At 38.5% G+C, this 21,171-nt stretch overlaps 1 long non-coding RNA gene across 1 annotated transcript in view; it reads right to left on the reverse strand.

Annotated features, from left to right (window-relative positions):
- Positions 1-1,284: 1,284 nt before the first annotated feature.
- The window catches only part of LOC148731001 (uncharacterized), a 32,139-nt gene continuing 12,252 nt past the window's right edge, over positions 1,285-21,171 (reverse strand). Inside the window, exons 2-3 of the long non-coding RNA XR_016001074.1 lie at positions 3,306-3,382; positions 1,285-2,828 (exon numbers count right to left, since the gene is read on the reverse strand). This is a non-coding gene — a long non-coding RNA (uncharacterized LOC148731001). The remainder of the gene's footprint in view (positions 2,829-3,305; positions 3,383-21,171) is intronic.

Raw genomic sequence — 21,171 nt, forward strand, 5'->3', positions numbered from 1 at the left:
TGCAGTCTGTATTTTGTACCTATTCTGCATTTCGTAGCCGGTTCACAGTCTGTATTTGGTACGTATTCTGCATTTCGTAGCCGGTTTGCAGTCTGTATTTTGTACTGACCGATAGCCAAAATGTGAATTCTGACCATTTACCCGACGTCAACATAGCAGTTCAAAGTAATACCAAGTACTTTCAACTGTATCCGGGAGTTACCAGTTGGAAATTATCTTCAAAACTTGTCCAAACGCAATGTATCCACGACTTATTCAAAGTGTCCTTTGATTTTTTTTCATATGATTTACTAAGCCCTTCTGTGAAGACAGCTGAAGTTCATGAATATTCATGACGTCAAAAATAGTATAATGCTGAGTCCTCATCTTTCTTTGTTTGGTCTCATCCCTCTGTAAATTCCAAATGCACGCATTTTTTGTTGGTGTTAAACACCTCGCTTTTCCCAAAGGAAAAGTATATATTTAGCGCCCTCAAACAGAAAAAAAAAGAAAAAAATGGGAAATCAATTAAACCGCTAAAAAAAAAAGGGAAAAAAATGACATAGTGAGGCTAAGGGTCAGCAGCAACTTTTTCCTTTCTAGAAACGACATGGACTAAAATGTTATAATGTGACACTTGGTAGCAAAAGCTATTTTAAATCATTTGGGAATCAACATGAAAGGTCTCATTGTTTCATTACAATAGTTGTCTGTCTGCATATTGGTTGAAATAAGTTGAGAATTTTGACGCAAGCCTCATAACACTGGAGATAAAAAAAAACAAAAGAAAGAAAATGCTATAATTTTGATCTATATTGGGTCGGATTCACCCTGACTGTGCACAGTCTCTTGTTTTCCATCGCCAACTATTGTGGCCAAGCGCCCGCGTAACGTAAGCGGTTTCTTAGAAATGTGACTCTAAAATCGGCGTCAAAGTTTATTAAGAAATGTATGGAGAGATGTTTCACAGTTCAAAAAAAGTCGGTTGAAAATTACAGATGGAACGTTTGCCGGTACTATTAAAAAAGGGTGTCTTGGCACAGTTGTCATGTTTCTGCCCTTCTTACCCCCCAACTACCAAACAAATATACCTCAGTTGACCACTAACTCGACGATCGACTCTAAGGGCACGAAAAGTTTGAGTTTTTTGTTTGGCCTCAACAGCGGCTATTCCATATGCGTGTTTCTGTTGAACAATGCAGTGGTTTACTCTTCTTGGTGGCTAATACGTAGGTATCGTGACCTTGGGAGTTTTGCGGTTGACCTTGGGATTTGGGTATTTAATGTTAGAAGTTTTTTCTACCACCCAGTTAATATTTCTTTATTTCTTGGCTTGGATTCTTAATACAACTTTCTTCTTTTTACGACTAGCTCAGGTGTCAATACTATTCAATTCTACTCTGATTAAAAATGCTGTTCCCCAGCGTATTAAGGCGACACTAAAGGTGACACTATTAGACTGTCAGTCTTTTTGCATCTTCATCGTTCTATCTCGCTAGCCAGCAAATCGCGTTACGTTACGTGCAACAGTTCCTGCATACTAAGTATGCGCCTTCGACTTGTTTACGCAGTTACAAAATCAGCTGGATAACTCAGCAAAATTGGCAGTCTGTTTATGACGAGCCACTTGTCATTGACAAACTCACTGTATTCAGCAACCTCCTAACCATGGATTACCACCAAACTCAAGTCTCTAATCCGCAATCGCCAGAAGGCTGTTCGTTACAACGGTAAGAATTCTGAGGTTTACAAAGTCTATAGGAATGCTGTGCAGATTAATTGTTCTATCGCCAAGAGGACCTTTTAAACCTGAAAAGTAGCTGCCTTAAGATCTTCGAATGTTAAGCGTTGGTGGAGCGAAATCAATAGATTGAGTGGCAAAGGGGGGAGTACCTACCCCTGGCATCTACAAATGTTGGACGAACAGATGTCAAATGAGGTTCTGCTTGCCGAGCGTTTCAAGTAGTTCCTCGGCAGCCTCACTCTTGACTTCTCTCCCTTGGAACCTCCTAGTCCTAGCATGGTTTACGATATCCCTCCTAGGTTCTTAATTGATGAACGTACAGCATATCACGCCCTTAGGCGGGTTAAGGCTAATAAGTCACCCGGCCCTGACCCAACCCTCAACAGGGTATGGTCTAAACTCGCCTTGCAGCTGGCTCCGGTTGTCTGTGACAATTATAATTCTTCGATTATTCAAGGGTTTATCCCGCCCCAACTAAAGCAGTCAATTTTGTGTCCTGTTCCTAAATGCAGCCCTCCAAAGGTGGTTGAGGAGGATTTGCGCCCAATTTCCCTAACTTCACAGCTCGCTAAGATCTTCAAGGGATTTACCTACTCGTCCATGCTCTCCCAAGTTCAACATCTGCTTGACGAGAGGCATTTTGCGGTTGCTCGTAAATCTACTACTCACGCACTGGTGTACTTCATGTAGGTCATCCTCGAATCACTCGACAGGGAGGACATGTACACCAGGATTTTGTTTACTGATTTTAGTAGGGGGTTCGATCTCGTCGACCACAGCATGCGGTCGGAGGAGCTTGGTGTTTATGAAGCCATAGTCCGTTGGGTTGGCGCCTTTTTGGTTGGCCGTTTGCAACGTGTTAGGATTAATGGCCAACTGTTTTCGGCCATCTCGCCTCGTGTTGGTATCCCACAAGGTACACACTTGGCTCCCCTTCTCTTCGCTTTACTTGTAAATAGCCTGGTCAGTGAATGGTGTGCTCGTCTTAAGTACGTTGATGACCTCACCATCCTGCAACTTATTCCCAGGAACTCCAATAGTTGTCTGCCCATCATCGCATATAATGTAAATAAGTACTCCCTGGAGCGCAATATGAAACTAAACCCTAAAAAGTGTAAAGAGATGGTTCTTAACCTTCTCAGGTATAAATCAACATGTTCCAGTCCTCTACTAATAGGGGGCGCCCTAATCGAAATGGTATCCCAGTACAAACTGCTGGGGGTCATAATTTCTGATGACCTTTCATGGAACGCACATTGTGAGTACATGTACGACAAAGCTACCAAACGCATCTACGGGTTGAGGATTCTTAAGAATAGTGGACTTTCACCTTCCCAATTAGTATCTGTATATTGCAGTACGATTCGCTCTGTGCTCGAATATGCGTTCCCTGCATGGGCACACTTCCAGCCTACGTAAGTGACCTTTAAGAATAAGTCCAGAAGAAAGCTCTTTATATTGTCTTCCCTGATCGCTGTTGTAGCGACGCACTGCATCTTGCTGACCTTGAACTACTTAACGATAGGCGGCAACAAGCTTGCGTAAATTTTGCCAAGTCCTGTCATATGTCAGAAACACTTACTAGTCTCTTTCGGGTTCCGCTTGTTTACTACCACGGTTTTAATTTACGCTCAGGTTCACAATTGGTTCAGGCTTCTACTGGAAAATGCAAAACAGTTAATGATTTTGTGAAGTCTGTCAAATTTTAAAATATATGTCGCGACCGCCCCCTGTAATTCAGTTGTTACTGCAATAGGGTTGAATAAACGATTGATTGATTGATTGATTTTCTACCTTAAATTTCAAACCTTTCAACGGTTAAGATCGGCCAGAACGGAAACAAGATTGATAATATAAAAATGATAATTAACCTATCGGGAGAACTACAATCATTCTTGAAAAGAGATATTAAGAGAAAATAGCCTTAAAAGACTTACACAACAACAAAACAAACAGAAGATTCAGAGAAGGGGCGTTCACAAGTACCACCCCCAAAAATGCTACGTGGTCTTACAGCACATTATCTAATTCAAAATTCAGGTCGAAGCTAAGCAGGTATAAGCTGTTTACACTAAGTGTCACCTTAAAGAAAGGGGTGTTGAAGGTGTTAAATTAAATTTCAAGAAATTTTCCTGGATCGTGAATTTGACATAGAATTTTATCCTAAAAAACGGGTCTGGAAATAATTAAAAGTACAAGAAGTAGAAATTTCCAGGAATTCCTGTGCGGAGTGAACTTTTACTAGAGAGATTTACTCTCATCCTTAACTAGCACATCGACATAATCAAAAAACTTAGCTTACCGCAAAATATACTACAAGAAATTCCATTTACCGTAGAAACTGAACATCTCCTTCCATACCAAATTCACAACGTTACCACAATAAGGTGAAAGAAATTGTACTCAGATGAGACCGCCAAAAGGAAAGGGAAATAAACAAACTGCTTTCTATAACTTTTACATTGACTGGCTTAAAGTAATAATACACTTCTGTTCCTTTTCTTAACTCTTAAATAAAAAAAGTCAAGTCTAAAAACACACTTGACGAAAATTCTCGCTAGATTTCAGTTTTGTCTTTCAACATTAAGGATAAGTTTTAAAAGGTAAATGACGTACAAAAAGCAGAAATGAGTATGGCCAAGAGTTAGGGTGAAAAATTTTATCTAACTATAGTACGGAGATGAGCCATCTTAAAAATATAGATTTCAAAAAAATGAAAAAATCTGTTTTGATTGATTGGATTTTAAAACATGAAAAAAGATTGGCTGAATTAAACCAATTCCAATGCCAAGATCACAAAAATCTGTTAAGCAAATGGTTCAAGAATATGAGAAAAATAATATCGCAACTCCTGTTCCAAAACCAAGGACTATTAGAACTAATATTACATTCAAGGATAAAGCACTGAGTGAATTTACTAAATCATTTAAAATCAGTATTCGTAGTGATAATAATGCTTTGAAACAGTTGAGAGAAACAAGGAAAGCGATTTTTGATAATTTTATATTATGCTAAGAGGTCAATTATTGGAAATGAAAGGTCTTAAGTTAGTTGAGACTTTAAAAATTACTTTTAGTAAATGAAGGGAGGTGAAGATGAATTTCAAAGTGCATTTTTAATTCATATTCAAAACCTATGATTAATGAGGCTGATCTTGAGAGGGATCCTAAAAGTTCAAGCTCTGAACTTATTAATAGAATTGGTAATTGGATTTCTAAAGGATCTGGATGGAGACAATAGATAGATTTGATCAACATATTGCAAATATTGTTAAATAAAGGCTAATGAAAGGGTCTTCATATAATTATGCAACTTCCAAGTGAATTAGTACTTACAAAGAGTTTGATAAAATAATATGGAGAATGAAAATAATGAATGTTTTAGATGGTGCCATGTGAGGCATCTCAATCGGCAGCAGAGAATAAATTCACAAAGAGTCAGAAAGACAGACAAAGAGTTTGTTGATGAATTGGATTACTCAGGTGTTGATTTTCAAGTTTCACTGAAACATTACAATGATAGGATTGAAAAACAGAATGACATCAGAATTGATGTTTTTGGTTATGAAAATAACCTAAACATTTGAGAATGAAATGAGCCTACTTATAATTGATAAGTTATGACAACAAGAGCCATTATGTATTGATAAAAGATTTGAACAAGATGATGAGGCATAAAACCAAGCATAATGAGGAAATACTTTTGCATGTATTATCCACAGTGTTTTAGTAGTCAAGATATATTAAGTAAACATATGGAGATTGTATTGCTATAAATGGAAAGCAAAATAAAAAAATGCCAGAAAAGGGTGAAAAATTTTTCTTTACGTCTATACAGACAGATTCCACTTCCATTTTGCGTCTATGCTGATTTTGAGGCCACACACTGAACCTTATCAGAAGCATACAGATTGTGGTTATAAATGCTTATAAACTACTTTGTTGTTATGATGACAAACTTAGTAAACCAGTTCAGTATTTCAGAACTGAGAATGCTGTGGAGAAACTTTTGAAACAAATTCTTGAGGAAACAAAATATTGCAAAGATATGGTTTATAAGCCTTTCAAAAAAAGTTTGAAATGACTGATGATGAAGAAATTCAAGAAAGCTAAAAGTTACAATATTTGTACAAAACAAATACACAAATGAATGCATCAGAGTGGGAGATCATGATCATATTACTGGAGAATTCAGTGGAAGAGCAAATCAGGATTGTAATTTGAAGCTTTGGCTCAATATTTAAAAAAGTGAGGATTCCTGTGATTTTGCATAATTTGAGAGGTTATGATTCTCAATTCACTATGCAAAATCTTGGTAAGTTGGTTGAAGAAAAAAACAAATTAAATTGGACGTCATTCCAAATAATATGGAGAAATATAATGGCTTTCACATTGAATAATAATTTGGTGTTTCGTGACAGTTTCCAGTTTATGAGCAGTTCTCTTGTAAAGTTTGTTGATAATTTAATTACCTGAAGACAGTTTCAAATACACAAGACAAAAGTTCAAGAAAGATGAAAAATACAAACTTATGAAACAAAAAGGTGTTTATTCTTATGACAACAGGGACAGCTTTGAAAAATTTGAAGAAACACAGCTGCCACTAAAAGAAGAGTTTTACTGACAGTTAATTCTGACTGGTGAGCAAACAACAGATGAAGAATATGAACATGCTCAAAAAAATAATGTTTGGAAGACATTGAAATTGAAAAATATGGGTGAATATCACAATTTGTATCTGCAAAGTGATGCATTGTTGTTGGCTGATGTGTTTGAAAATTTCAGAAAGACATGTTTGCAATATTATAAACTTCAGATTTGAATAAAATTAATATACAAATTATGAAAACAGCTCAGCAAAAACCACAGACATGAGAAAAGCAATCAAACATACTGTCAGAAATTATAATGATCAAATAATTGCATCACAGTTTGCAAGCAGACAGTTTCTCAAACCTGTTATAGAAGGTCAGACAGAATTGAAAAAGTCAGTTGATGAAAATCAAGACAGATTGATTCATTTGGTGAATTAAAGGAAAATCAGTTTGCAGTAAGAAAAGGTCTCAATGATATTACAGAAATGAACAGAGACATTATTACTTTAAACAGAGAATTACCTAGTAAAATAATGCCAGAGATCGAACCACCACGTATCTGCTAACATTTATAATGTTGATGAAGGGTTGTCTACACAAGACACTGAAGTGCTCGGTGACCCTTTGATTTTCCAAATCAAGAGAAATTCAAGAAGCTTTTCCACTAGCTTCGATCACAATTATTAAGTGCAACTCCAGAAGATGTTAAAAGAAAAAGAAAGATTCTCCTCTATTGGAGTTTTATGATTCAATGATTAACTCACATTAAAATTACAGAGATTCATTAGATATTCTAATTTATAAAAGGTGATAAGATGAAAGTCGATCAAGAAAGGACAAGGAATGGAGAGTTACAAACAGAAGAAAAGAAATGCTTATAAAATAGATAATGGACAATTATTATGGTAAATTGATGATACATGTAAATGTTCCAAGATTGATGAATGAGATAGTTATTGAAGTACAAAAAGGTGGGCAGATTATTTATGAAGGTTAAAAGCCAATAGAGTTTGATTGATTTAATTATGAAAAAGAGAAATTTATGTAGTGCTAAAGCTATTAAAATATTCAATAATCTGAATACTATTGCAAATAATTATGCCAAAACACAGAGGCAGTGGAAAACAATCTCTTGCTGATTCAAAAGTATTCTATACAACACCAAAAGATTTGATTCAAATGATTGAAACTTCTTACAGGTACAAGACTTGCAGGACGCAATAATATTCAACTCAGAAATGAAGCATACTAGCAATATGTTTGACCATCTCATCACACTCAAAGTAATTGATAAAAATGAATACAATGAATAATATTCACTGAACAGATATAATTAACAATTATTCCACGAGCACGCGTTGGATATGAGATGATTATAGCCAACTCGGCGCTACGCGCCTCGTCGGCTATAATCATCTCATATCCAACAAGCGTGAGTGGAATAATTGTTTTATTAAAAACGTTAAATTAAATTATTAAATTTTATTAAATTTTTAGCTCCCTTTTAATTTTAAGCTGACACGTACGCTTGCCTTATTTGTAGATTATGGTATATTGGCTGATATACCATAATGGCTAAGCCAATAAAAAGTCTTAAATTGCATTATCCAATGATCTAGTTTTTAATAATATTCATTATTAAAAACTGGAGCATTGGATAATGCAATTCAAGCCTCTTTATTGGCTTAGCCATTGCGGTATATGAGCCAATATACCATAATCTAATATCTATACATTGTAACATCCGGTTTCTTCTTACAAAATAAAGTCGAGAAGATTTGTCTAATATCTTGAGGTCGGTTTTTTAATAAAACAATTATTCCACTCGTACTTGTTGGATATGAGATGATTATAGCCAACTCGATGCTACACGCCTTGTTGGCTATCTATCATCTCATATCCAATGCGCGCTCATGGAATAACTGTTAATTATATCATAAGGTTTTTTAATTAATATGGGCATATTATACATGAAAAGAACATTTATGAGTTTTTCTTCAAATGGGACTGGAATTGAAGGTTCTGTCACTCATGATTTTACATTCAAGCTTATTTCTGATTTTGTTTTGGATGAAAGAGAAAAATATAGCATTGCATGCTGTTGATTCACTCAGCATGAGCTACAGCTGGTACAGCAACAACGTATAACTGTTACAATAATAAATTAAAATACAGCACTGATGATGGATCGACTTGGAATACAATCACTTTTCCAGAAGGAACTTTTGATTATCAAGATCTTGAACTGTGTATTAAAAAAAAATGCAATTGTGATATCAAGTGAACACAGTGAACCAGGGATTCAAATAAAACTATATGCAGAAAGATTCAGAGTTTTGATTGCTCTTGAAGAGAAATTTTGAGAAGATCTCAGAGAAGGTGATTTCAATATTTTGCTTAGTTTTGAATAGAAAATACCCCCAGTGACTTCTTATGGAGATAAATTGCCAAATATTACAAATGGAATTGATGCTATTCTATTGAAAGCAAATGTATTTTTTGAAAAGCGTTATCAATAGAATAAGTTCAAATGCACTTTTAACAATTAACATCAGCAACCTAATCCTCTCAGTTTTCCATTTTCAGTTGAACCAAGAATGAGAAAAATTCCAAACAATTAGTTTGTATTTCACAGATGAACAAGACAGACCGATCGATTTGAATGGAATCACGTACTGTATCTCTGACTTTGGTTTTTCAAAGAGAAGATTGATAGTAGACATATAATATGCAGAGACATACCAAAAACAGAGACACTGGAACATACAACATTCATCAAACTGGTGAAGGTTTAAGTGATTTATCTTCCAAAATAGCAAGTGCAGTAGCTAGAAAAACAGCAGAGAATAATTATTTGAAAAAAGGCTTCAACAAAAGTTGCAGAAAAGTGTGCTGAAAAAATTGGTGAGAAAACTGGACAAGTTGTTGGTGAAAACATTTATGATAAATTCAGTAAAAAAGGCACGGGGATAAAAAAACCTGTCATTCAAGGAAAAGGTTGGGAAATAGCAAAGATAATGAAGTCAATGTCAACAACATCAATATTCGTAATGGTTCTGACAGGTATACCGTGCAGGTCAGAATAAAGCGAACACCGCAGACGCAAGCTTAAAGCACGTCTGACGCGTCTACGCATATACTCTGACGCGTCAGATACGCGTCAGTGCTGCGTGCGTCTATTCTTTTGTTATTCATGGCCCTAAGTTTGCTTTGTGGGGCAGTGTTTTGAAAAATAAAGAAATATCCTGACCTGAAAACGCGGCCGCCAACAAGAAAAAAATTTGGATAGTATGAAAACGTCAGTGAAAGCTGTCATATTTCCAATCTTGCTCGCTTTGCAAATACCTCGTCTCTAGTTTATAAAGAAAAGAAAAAGGAATTGTTTGTTCTGAGAAAAGAAAGCCACATTCAATACTAGATCGAACAGTGTTTAAAACATCCAAGTATTCTTTAAATATTAGTTTGTATTTTATGAATCTCGTTCGCTCGTTCGCTTTTCAGTTACCGCTGATGTAAGCTATCATATTTCCAATCTTGCTCACTTCACAAACGACTCGTCGCTTGTTTATAAGGAAAAAGGAATTGTTTGTTTTGGATGAAGAAACCCAGACTTAATACTGAACCAAACAGCGTTTCAAACGGCCAAGTATTCTTTAATATTACTTTGAATTTTATGAATTTCGCTCGCTCTTTCGCTTAAGGCGCTCGTTTCTCAGTTACCTCCGATGTAAACAATGTGTGACCTCTCACGTGAAAACCTTCCGAACGGTTAGCCGTTTTTAAACGGATAGCCGTTCAAGTGGATTGGCACGCCTCAAGCCTATCCGTTCTAAAATATTCATCATCTGTTTGAACGACTCGAGCTATCTGCTCAAGAAAGAAACACTAACACCAGTTATTTTGACTGCCGCTCTAACAAGACAAGCCTTCATATTAATTCGCCACGCTTCGTTGAATGTAGCATGCCGTCATGTTTACATTAGACAAACAGTCGTCACGTTTTTGTTCTTCGTTTCCTTCGAAAGGTTCTCCGTTCGAACGACTCGACCTATCCGTTCAGAAAAGAAACAATCTGTTATTTCCGTGGCTGCTCCAAGGCAAGGCAAGACTTCAAAACTTCGTAAAATGAAGCATGGCGTCATGTTTACATTAGACAAACAATCATCAGCAGTGGTCACGTTTTTGCTCTTCGTCAAAAGTGGACGGGATTTTGCTAGAACGCTCATGACCTTAGAATGGTTTGCAGTTTGTAACAGAGTTCTTTCTCTCTTTATAATTTTCGCGCGGCGCATAAGAGATCAAGAAAAAAATCGGTATGAGTGTTTTTACTTTTAAATGACTTTTTTAAATGACAATGGTATGCCGTTTGTGACAAACAGATATTTCTAACTTTATAATTTTCGCGGCGCGCGCAAGAGATCGAGAAAAAATATTGGACCGAGTTTTTTTTTACATTGAAATGACTAAAGAATGGTTGCAGTTTGTAACAAAGAATTATTTCCCTCTTTAGAAGTTTCGCGGCGCGCGCAAAAGATCGAGAATAAAAAAATCGGACCGACTGTTTTTACTTTGAAATGACTTTTGAATGGTTTGCAGTTCGTGACAAAGAGATATTTCCATTATAATTTTCGCGGCGCGCGCAAAAGATCGAGAAAAAATATTGGACCGATTGTTTTTACTTTGAAATGACTTTACAATGGTTTGCAGTTTATAACAAAGAGTTCATTCCCTCTTTATACTTTTAGAGGCGTGCGCTAAAGATCGAGAAAAAAAAACCCGACCGACCGACTGTTTTTACTTTGAAATGACTTTTGAACGGTTTGCAGTATGTGACAGATATATTTCCTTCCTTATAGCTTTCGCTGCGCACGCAAAAGATCTAAAAAGATAAACTGGACCTACTGTTTTTACTTTGAAATGACTTTACAATGGTTCGCAGTTTGTAACGAAGAGTTCTTTCCCTCTTTCTAATTCTCGCGGCGCGCGCAAAAGATGAAAAAAAAAAAAAATTGGACCTACTGTTTTTACTTTGAAATGACTTTACAATGGTTTGCAGTTTGTAACAGAGAGTTATTTCCCTCTTCATAATTATCGCGGCGCACGCAAAAGATCGAGAAAATTATAACTGACCTACAGACTGTTTTTACTTTGAAATGACTTTTGAACGGTTTGCAGTTTGTGATAGATGCATATCCAATACCATCCTCGGAGACCCAGGGGCTGTGGGTCGATTTCAAGTTAGGGCATGAAGAGCCCCTGGGGACATTGTCTTACAAGACTAGTTCCAAACGGTCGCAGTCGTTCTGCCATCTGATTAGTGCCAGAAAATCTTTGTGTTTTTCTGCCCAATCAGAGTGAAGTGTCCTTTCGTGTGTTTTAACACGGACATATACCTATAGCTTAGTTGCTCACTATGTTTGTTTGGGCCGTGCAACGCAGACTTGTTTGAGGTGAAAAGTTTCAGTCAGCACACAATGTAAGAGAAATCGATCAGATTGTCCGCGAAAATCTTACCGGAAATTATACTGAATACTTTCGCAGGTATCACTAGAGAACGTGTTTTACAGTTTGCGAGGTTTGTATACAACACGATGGTTGCAGTCATTGATATGTCGCTTTAAACGTTAAACGAGATTTAAGCTTAAATCTTTTCTAGATTTTTTGCATAATTTGCTGTGACTGAAACTTTGCCAATCCCGTGAAGTTATTTCGTCGCACGGGCCACGCAGGTATGTCGAGCAACTGGTACTTGCGCAACTTTCTGTGCGTGTCAAAATCTAATCTCATCTTCGCTTAAAAAAAAAGAAAAGCAAAGCGTGGAAACTTTAGCTTATTAGATGTGGGTAGATGGCCCTGTACTATTAAGCTGACATTTGCAATAAAGCAAACCCGCCCTTTCCATCCATTATTTCTTGGTCTTTGGTTTTGTTTTTCCCATTGAAAGCAGCATCGGATCGATTCCCAATGATCAAAGGTATTTCACTTGGTCTTCAACAATCGACAGAAGAGGTGAAATGACAATGACCAAGGGACTAGAAGAGAATCTGTAGCCTTCTTAGCTCAAGAATTTCAACACTCTAGGCAGCAGTTGAAAGATTAAACTCTTTCCTAACCCCTTCGGTAACTGCCCGAAAAAACCTCTCCTTCCCACGATATTCTCATTAATAAGTTTTTGTTCAGATTTTAATTAGCTAACCGGAAACACAGCTAAGCTTTCTCTAAGCGCTTGGTGAAGGTCGTCCACGAACTTAAGCTGTATTGTGAGCGACTTTACTACAAAGCGAAGATTAGATTTTGGCGCGCACAGAAAGCAGAAAGCTACGTAGGGGAAAGCCCAGTTGCTCGACATACCTGCGTGGCCAGTGCGACGAAATAACTTCACGGGATTGGCAAAGTTTCCGTCACAGCAAATTATGCAAAAAATATAGAAAGGTTTAATCTCAAATCTCGTTTAACGTTTAAAGCGACATATCAATTACTGCAACCATCGTGTTGTATACAAACCTCGCAAACTTTAAAACACGTTCTCTAGTGATACCTTGATTGATTAATGTATGCGCGCCGAAGTATGGCTGCCACGTTTGATGTTCTGCGAAAATTTTTAATTTTACTCGGATTTCAGTCAATTTTTTTATCAGTTTGGTTACACGATGGTCGCACTTTGAACACAGCTCCTGTTTCATTTCAAGCAGCTGGATTGGATCGACCTTCCTTTCACTTTCGAAGACTAAGTTCATTTGGGCTTCGTCGACGACCAATTTCTTCCTGGCACAAACACGGTTACGTTTGCTTCTTATTGCCGTCCCTTGATCTTACTATTTGTCAGGACGTTGAAAGGAATCCTGGCCCACTTACTCATCATTCTACTGGTCGCGCTAACCCGCCTCCTTCTGCTATTTCGCTTGCCGATAAGCCATCAAGTCAAGCCCAAATTGCTACAAAGTTTTACTCCAGAACTGATCTTCTTCGCTTGCGCTCTTCCGGTCCAAGCTATTTGTATCAATCTTCATTATGTCTACTTCAAGCCCTTGGTATTTTTAAGTACCGAGGATGTCGCGCTGGAAAGGCTGATAAAGCTAGGAAACATGCTGTTCATAATATTCTTCCGATTTCTTCTTCACGCCGGGATTGTAGATCATTAAGTATTCAACTTGTCACCTCTAATGGTGTCAATCCGTCCGTTTTGAAGCCTCTGAGATCATTGCTGTCATCGAGTCTTTCTTCAAATAATCTTCGCTTTGCAATCTGTAATGCTCGCTCTATCAGGAACAAAGTGGAAACAATCATTGACCATGCTGTTGGCAATGATATCGGTATCTGTATTTTTACTGAAACTTGGTTAAACGATTTAGATTCTGTCTGCATTGCTGATCTTTTTCGTCACGACTATTTATTCAAGAGTTTTCCACGGCAATCAAATCGATCTGGCGGTGGTACAGGCATTTTATTCCGCGACTCTTTTGATGCCACACTTCTGGACGGGAAGGAACATAATTCTTTTGAATTTTCCGAATGGATTTTGAAGACAACAAATCGCTCTATCCGTATTGTTGCTGTTTACCGCCCTCCCAACTCTTCTGCGTCGGTATTTCTTGATGAGTTTTCGTCGTATCTTGAAAACATTGTCATGTGTCCTGAACCTCTTATTATCGCTGGGGATTTCAACTTTCACATGGATTTGGTGCATAGCAATTGTGCTATAAGATTTAAAGAGTTGCTGGAAACCTTCAGCCTCTCACAACACGTAACGATGTCCACGCATATTTCTGGGCATATTTTGGACCTTATCATCACTCGATCCACCAGTGACTTAATTTTGGGTCCCATTAACGTCACCTTACCCATCTCGGATCATTTTTTTGTTGAGTGTTTTATTCGCTTCCCAAGTTCATCAATCTCTACCAAGTCTGTGTCATATCGCAGGTTAAAGAACATCGACATTGATGCATTTAAATCGGACATCACCTCGTCTGTACTTTGCAGTGACACACACTGGAGCAACCTTGGCGATTTATCCAAGCAGTACTCCTCGACTTTAACAGAAATCCTGGATAAACATGCTCCCATAAAGACAAAAACTCTTGTTACTCGTGCAAAGATCCCTTGGTTTAACGCTGATCTTCTCCAGTTTAAACGTATTCGTCGCAAGGCTGAGCGGAAAGCTCTTAAAAGTGGTCTTTCTTCAGATTGGCTTGCTTATCGTAAAATCTGTAATAGATATTCTGCTCTTCTCAAGTCTACTCGAGTTTCTTATTACTCAGATTTAATTGGTCAGTGCGCTGGTGACTCCGGGAAGTTGTTCAAATTGGTTTCATTCCTTTGTAAGGGTCCTAATGTTAATGATCTACCACCTGATGATGACCCAGTTCTACTTGCGAATAAATTTGGGGAATTCTTTGTTAAAAAAATTGAACTCATCAAAGATTCCATCAGTGATGTTGAAGTTAATCCTCCTTATTCTGATACTGCTGCTCCAGCTGTAGAACTTGACAGTTTTTCGCCGTTATCAGTGGAAGATGTTTGCAATATAATCAGTACATCGTCTAATGCCTCATGCTCCCTGGATCCAATCCCTACATGGCTTGTGAAGTCTTGTCTTGACGTCCTTGCGCCCTCCATTACTCGCATGGTAAATCTGTCTATTCGCCACGCCTATGTTCCCTACATTCATCTCCAAGATCGTCGAAAAGGCGGTTCTTTCTCAATTGTTTAAGCACTGTGAATACAATGCTCCTCTGCCGAAGTTACAATCAGGGTTTAGAAGATTTCACTCTACCGAAACTGCCTTGCTTAAGGTTCAAAGTGATATTCTTATGTCAATGGACCATCAGGAAATTACGCTTCTTGTGCTACTGGATCTAAGCGCTGCTTTTGATACAATCGATCATCAGATTCTCCTTAATGTTCTTGAAAGCGATTTTGGAATCATTGGCTCTGCCCATAAATGGTTTGCGTCTTATCTGTCTGGCCGAAAACAACGTGTTCTCATAAACGATCGAACATCAGATGATTTTCATTTGAACTGCGGTGTCCCACAAGGCAGCTGTATGGGTCCTATTTTATTCATATTATACATATCTCGACTATATCACGTGATCGCTAACCATCTCCCCTCTGCTCACGGATATGCCGATGATACACAACTTTATCTGTCGTTTAGACCCAATGACATATCTTCGCAAGACCACCCCATAGCTGCTCTTGAAGCCTGCATTTCGGATGTCCGCTCATGGTTGATTTATAATCGCCTGTTAATTAACGATTCTAAAACCGAATTCTTAGTTGTTGGTTCCCGCCATCAATTATCAAAAATCGCAATTGATTCCATCACAGTCGGTAATTCTACCATTCAGCCTCTCAACAGTGTTCGAAACCTGGGTTCCTGGTTTGACTCCAATATGTCCATGTCCATTCACATTGGTAAGATCTGCAGCAAAGCTTTTCATGGATTGTACAAAATTCGCCAAATTAGGAAATTCCTCAGTCCTGAGTCCACGAAGACTCTTGTTCACGCATTTGTGACTTCGCATTTAGACTATTGCAACTCCCTTTTATTTGGCGTACCCAAGTACCAGACAGAGCGTCTTCAGAAGGTGCTTAACGCCGCTGCTCGACTAATTTTTAGGATTCCCAAGTTTCACCACATCTCGTCCGCCTTATATAATCTTCACTGGCTTCCTGTGGCTTATCGCGTCCATTTTAAGTTGTTACTTTTAATTTATAAAGCTTTAAATAACCAAGGCCCATTATACATAAAAGAATATCTGCAGCCACACAGTGTCAAGGGTCATCAGCTACGTTCCTGCGATCAGGGTCTCCTTAAGGTCCGAAGAACTAACTTTAAGACCTTTGGTGATCGTGCCTTTGCCCGTTCTGGACCTTTTTTGTGGAACGAACTGCCGCTTGAAATTCGAAACAGTCCAAGTGTAACGATTTTTAAGTCAAAGCTTAAGACACATCTATTCAAGCTGGCTTATAGTTTGTTTTGATATTTTGTCGTTTATCATTTTAATATTTGTAGTTAATAATGTTGTAAAGCGCTTTAGAATATTTTATAATTTTAGCGCTTTAGAAATGTAAATTATTATTATTATTATTTTTATTATTATTATTATTACCTGCGAAAGTATTCAGTATAATTTCCGGCAAGATTCTCGCGGACAATCTGATCGATTTCTCTTACATTGTGTGCTAAGGCTGAAACTTTTCACCTCAAGCAAGTCTCCGTCGCACCATAGTTAGAAGAGGGGACAATAGTTAGAGAGTAGTCCCCTCTACTAACTATGGTCGTGCGGCCCAAACAAACATAGCGAGCAACTGAGCTATTAGTATATGTCCGTGTTACAACACACGAAAGGACACTTCACTCTGATTGGGCAGAAAAACACAAAGATTTTCTGGCACCAATCAGACGGCAGAACGACTGCGACCGTTTGGAACTAGTCTTGTAAGACAATGTCCCCAGGGGCTCTTCATGCCCTAACTTGAAATCGACCCACAGCCCCTGGGTCTCCGAGGATGATCCAATACATAACCAACAAAGCCTTAACCATTTCTACAGCCTTTGAGATACGACTTGTATATTTCATTCAGATCTCTTGTTTCATGAGGCCAGAGTTAATACTTCTCTCTATTAACTCTGATGAGGCGTAAAGAGGTGATTTAAATAGCAAACTACCATGTTTTTAATCGAAGTTTTAACGCCGCGCAAAAAAAAATACTTTTCTTAGCAAGCGGATGTTCAGTATTGTAAAGGTAAACAATGGATTGATAAAGTCACACCTCTTTTGACCTCTTTTGAATCTCTCGAACGGAATTCAATTCACTAGCTGTTTATCATCCGTTCTGAAAAAAAATAATGTATCCGTTCTAGCGGCTTGGAAAATACATTCAGAAAAAAATTAACCCGCGTTCGAACGGCTTGTGCTACCTTTCAGAGGAAATTGCATGCGCGCCATCGGCTTAGGTAATCCGTTCAGAAAAAAAATCGTCATCTCTTTGAACGGCTTTTGTATAAATCCGTTGAGAAAAATCTTAACCCGTTCGAACGGCTTACAGTCGTCCGTTAGAATGGCCAAAGTTGTCCGTTTAGTATTCGGCCGGCTGAAAAAACAGCATCGCTTCTGCGCTGAAAGAGACCTGATAAAAACATTTTTTCGAGTTCACGTGTTCAACAAATGAGCATACGTTCGAACTTGAAATCTGATCTTGTCACATCTCGAGACATTATGACGCCGAAAAAAGTCATCATGGTAGACAACATTCCACGCAAGACTATTTCTCGCGATCAGACTATTTTGAAGATTGTGGAAGGGTTTTACATAAATTTAGCACTTCCTTGCAAACGAGCCAGTTCGGCAAATGGTTACTTCAAATAAATAAGAAGCAAGGACCGCGAACGAAAATGCTGCTGGTTTACGTAGGATCCCGAGCTGATCTAGTAGTCAGCCAAGGGAAAAATATTCAATCCAAACCCCGCACGGAACGTTTTGCAACGGTTACGAAACTCGAAAAAGCTTCGCGGCATTAAGTTCATGTGTGATGATTACGACGCGTAACCTTTTCACTCTTGTTTATAATCTTATTCTACATGTAAGTTCAGTTTGGAAGCTTTTTTCAGATTTTTGTTTGGTATCGAGAGTACGGTGCCATTCGATGTTTGTTTTATTAATGTAAATTTTTATTCTGGGAAAGGTTTTGTGATTTCAAACCGGAGTGCCAGCGTCACGGCAAGCAAAATTTTATCTTCGGTTCTAAAAGCTGTAAAGAGATAATTCAGACACAGCAACAAATTGTTTTATCAAACCCGTTTACTGTTAACATAAGACTGGCTAATAGTTTACTATTTGTTTGACAGATCAACGAATTTAGCAGTTCGCGTCCGCCACATGCCGATGCGCCACGTTAATTTGATCTTTCAACTAAATTTAGAATGCCAGGCCATTAAAAAAACCAATAAATTATAAACAATAGAAAAAACAATGAGCCAGCTCATACATACTGATGACTTTGCTCTATTCGCGTCCTTCACCCATATGCCTATAGACGCAGACGCGTTTATGCGTCTGGTGCTGACGCGTTACTCGCGTATGTTTTGGTTCGCATTACTCTGACCTGCAGTGTACTGTATCTCTGACTTCGGTTTTTCAAAGAGAAGATTGATAGTATACATATAATATGCAGAGACATACCAAAAACAGAGACACTGGAACATACAACATTCATCAAACTGGTGAACGTTTAAGTGATTTATTTTCCAAAATAGCAAGTGTAGTAGCTAGAAAAACAGCACAGAATATTCGAAAAAAGGCTTCAACAAAAGTTGCAGAAAAGTGTGCTGAAAAAATTGGTGAAAAAACTGGACAAGTTTTAGGTGAAAAAATTTATGATAAATTCAGTAAAAAAGGCACAGTGATAAAAAAAACCTGTCATTCAAGGAAAAGGTTGGGAAATAGCAAAAATAATGAGGTCAATGTCGACAACATCAATATTCGTAATGGTTCTGACAGGTATAATGTGTATTTTGAAACTGATTTTTATGTCAGCAAAAGAGCAGATAATTAATGCACAATTAGCTGCTGCAGACAATATTGCAATAATCAAAGAAGCACAATAGTTTAATCAATCACCAGATATCAACAGGAGCCTGCATTTCAAGAATCTTGTTGAATTTACACAATTTCTTATGCAAAAGATGTTGGACCAACAATTCTTCATTTCCAGACACAAATACTGGTACTGTACAGAAACACAAATTTGATTTCAAACAGGCACAACTTAATTATGAGAAATGATGCTGATGAATCATGCCTTGTAGCGGCCGACACAAGCGAAGCAAAGTTTCGACGACAACTATGAGTTTCGCAAATGAAGACACACTATGAAGCGAGGATATATTTTACGGACAAGCCTTGAATCGTTTTATTTAACGTAGTCGTGGTATCCAAGTACTTATCGTAAACTGAAATATGAATTTATAAGGAAGAAGCTAAGCTAAATGCGAATAGACAAACCAACATTCCAAACATTCCGATATAAAGGCAAGATGCAAAGCTAGCTAAAAACTCAAACAAACTCACAAAAAAAAACTATGTATAAGCTCAAGGAAAGGAACATTAGCACTTACATAACAGTCCCGCTTGTAAGAATCGAACCAAAACGAACTTCAATATAAGTTAGGTATTCGGAAGCGAAACGGGAAATCCAAACAGACACTTACTCTAACACAGAAAACTGTAGTCTTACGGCAAACGACAACAACCAAACGATAAACAAAAAAAAACTTCAACTACTCTTCTCTAAAAATCGCACACGTCAACATTAAAAAAGGGTCCGCGTGATTTGCTTACGAGATTGCTTCGTAACCTCAAAGCACGCGCACGCGAGTCGCGCGCGCACAAGTTTGTTAACGTCTTCTTAACAGCAGGCAAAACCGTGGCAGCTGTTACATGGCTCCCTTGAAATGTCCACATTTCACTAATATACAAAGCTAATGAAGGTCATTAAGCACGACTAAATGTCCACAGAGTAATGAGGATGAAATAAGGTTAATGACTACTTGTATTCGTGGCTCCTCGTTGGGGATGAACCTCAGGTCTCACTTGCTTCTTGTAACAGTACAAGTTTCTGTACGGGGCGTTCCAGGTATCTGCACGGTTTAACACGTCTACCCCTTTTATCCAGTGTGCGATCTGCGACAGCAAGTTTGACAGTGCGTACATGGCCATCGGCGCTCTGGTGAGCCTCGGTCACTCGAGCAAGCTGCCATAGATTGCGAGGAAGATTCTCATCATTCTTTATGAAGACGATGTCACCAACACGCGTGTTTCGTCTGGGCTTGTTCCATTTCTACCTTTGTTGCAGGTTAAACAAGTACTCTTTCTTCCATCTGATCCAAAATTCATTCGCCAAGTGCTGTACTCGCCGCCAGCGTTTTCTGCAATACTTATCAGGGGCTTCGAACACACCAGGTGGTGGTAGAAGTACTTTCGTTTTCATCGTTAGTAGATGGTTGGGCGTCAACGGATTCAGGGAGGTTGGATCGTTAAGGGAGTCAACCGTAAGCGGGCGGCTGTTTACTATTGCCTCCGCTTCGCACATGAAGGTTTCAAGCGCTTCATGGTTGAGTTGGGAACCGTTGGTTTGTAATAGAGACGACAGGACGTTGCGCACTGAGCGAATCTGTCGCTCCCATACACCACCCATGTGACTGGCTGACGGAACGTTCATCTTGAAGACAAACCAATCGCAGTCGTGGCGCCGTAGCACGCCTCGAATCTTATCATTGTCCAATTCTTCCAAAGCTACCTTTAATTCTCTTCTGGCACCCACGAAATTCGTACCCTGGTCGCTGCGTAACTGCCGAATAGGACCTCTCCTGGAGACAAACCTTCGGAGGGCGTTGATAAAGGAATCGGTCTCCAAAGTAGCGGACACCTCGACGTGTACTGCTCTAGAAGCCATACAGGTGAATAGCACTCCGTAGCGTTTAAGATCCTTGCGACCCTCTCTGATCACGAAGGGGCCAAAATAATCAACTGCGCAGTTGGTGAATGGTGGCGCTGGCTCCAATCGATCATGCGGTAGTTCATCCATACGTTGCTCCTGTAATTTACCACGTAGTTTACGGCAGGTAACACATCTACGTATTGCAGACGATACGGTTGAAATAGCTCCTATGACCCAGTAACCGCTTGCTCTAATCTCATTAATCGTGATCCCTCTGCCTTGATGTTTTACTTTATGATGAAAGTGCCTGATAATGATTTCAGTGACGTGACTGGTTTTCGGCAGAATTGCTGGGTGAATGCATTGCCCCGGGATATCAGATAGGTTGAGTCGTCCACCAACTCTA

This window comes from Stylophora pistillata, chromosome 5, assembly GCF_964205215.1.
Source record: "Stylophora pistillata chromosome 5, jaStyPist1.2, whole genome shotgun sequence".
In the NCBI taxonomy this organism is placed as follows: domain Eukaryota; kingdom Metazoa; phylum Cnidaria; class Anthozoa; order Scleractinia; family Pocilloporidae; genus Stylophora; species Stylophora pistillata.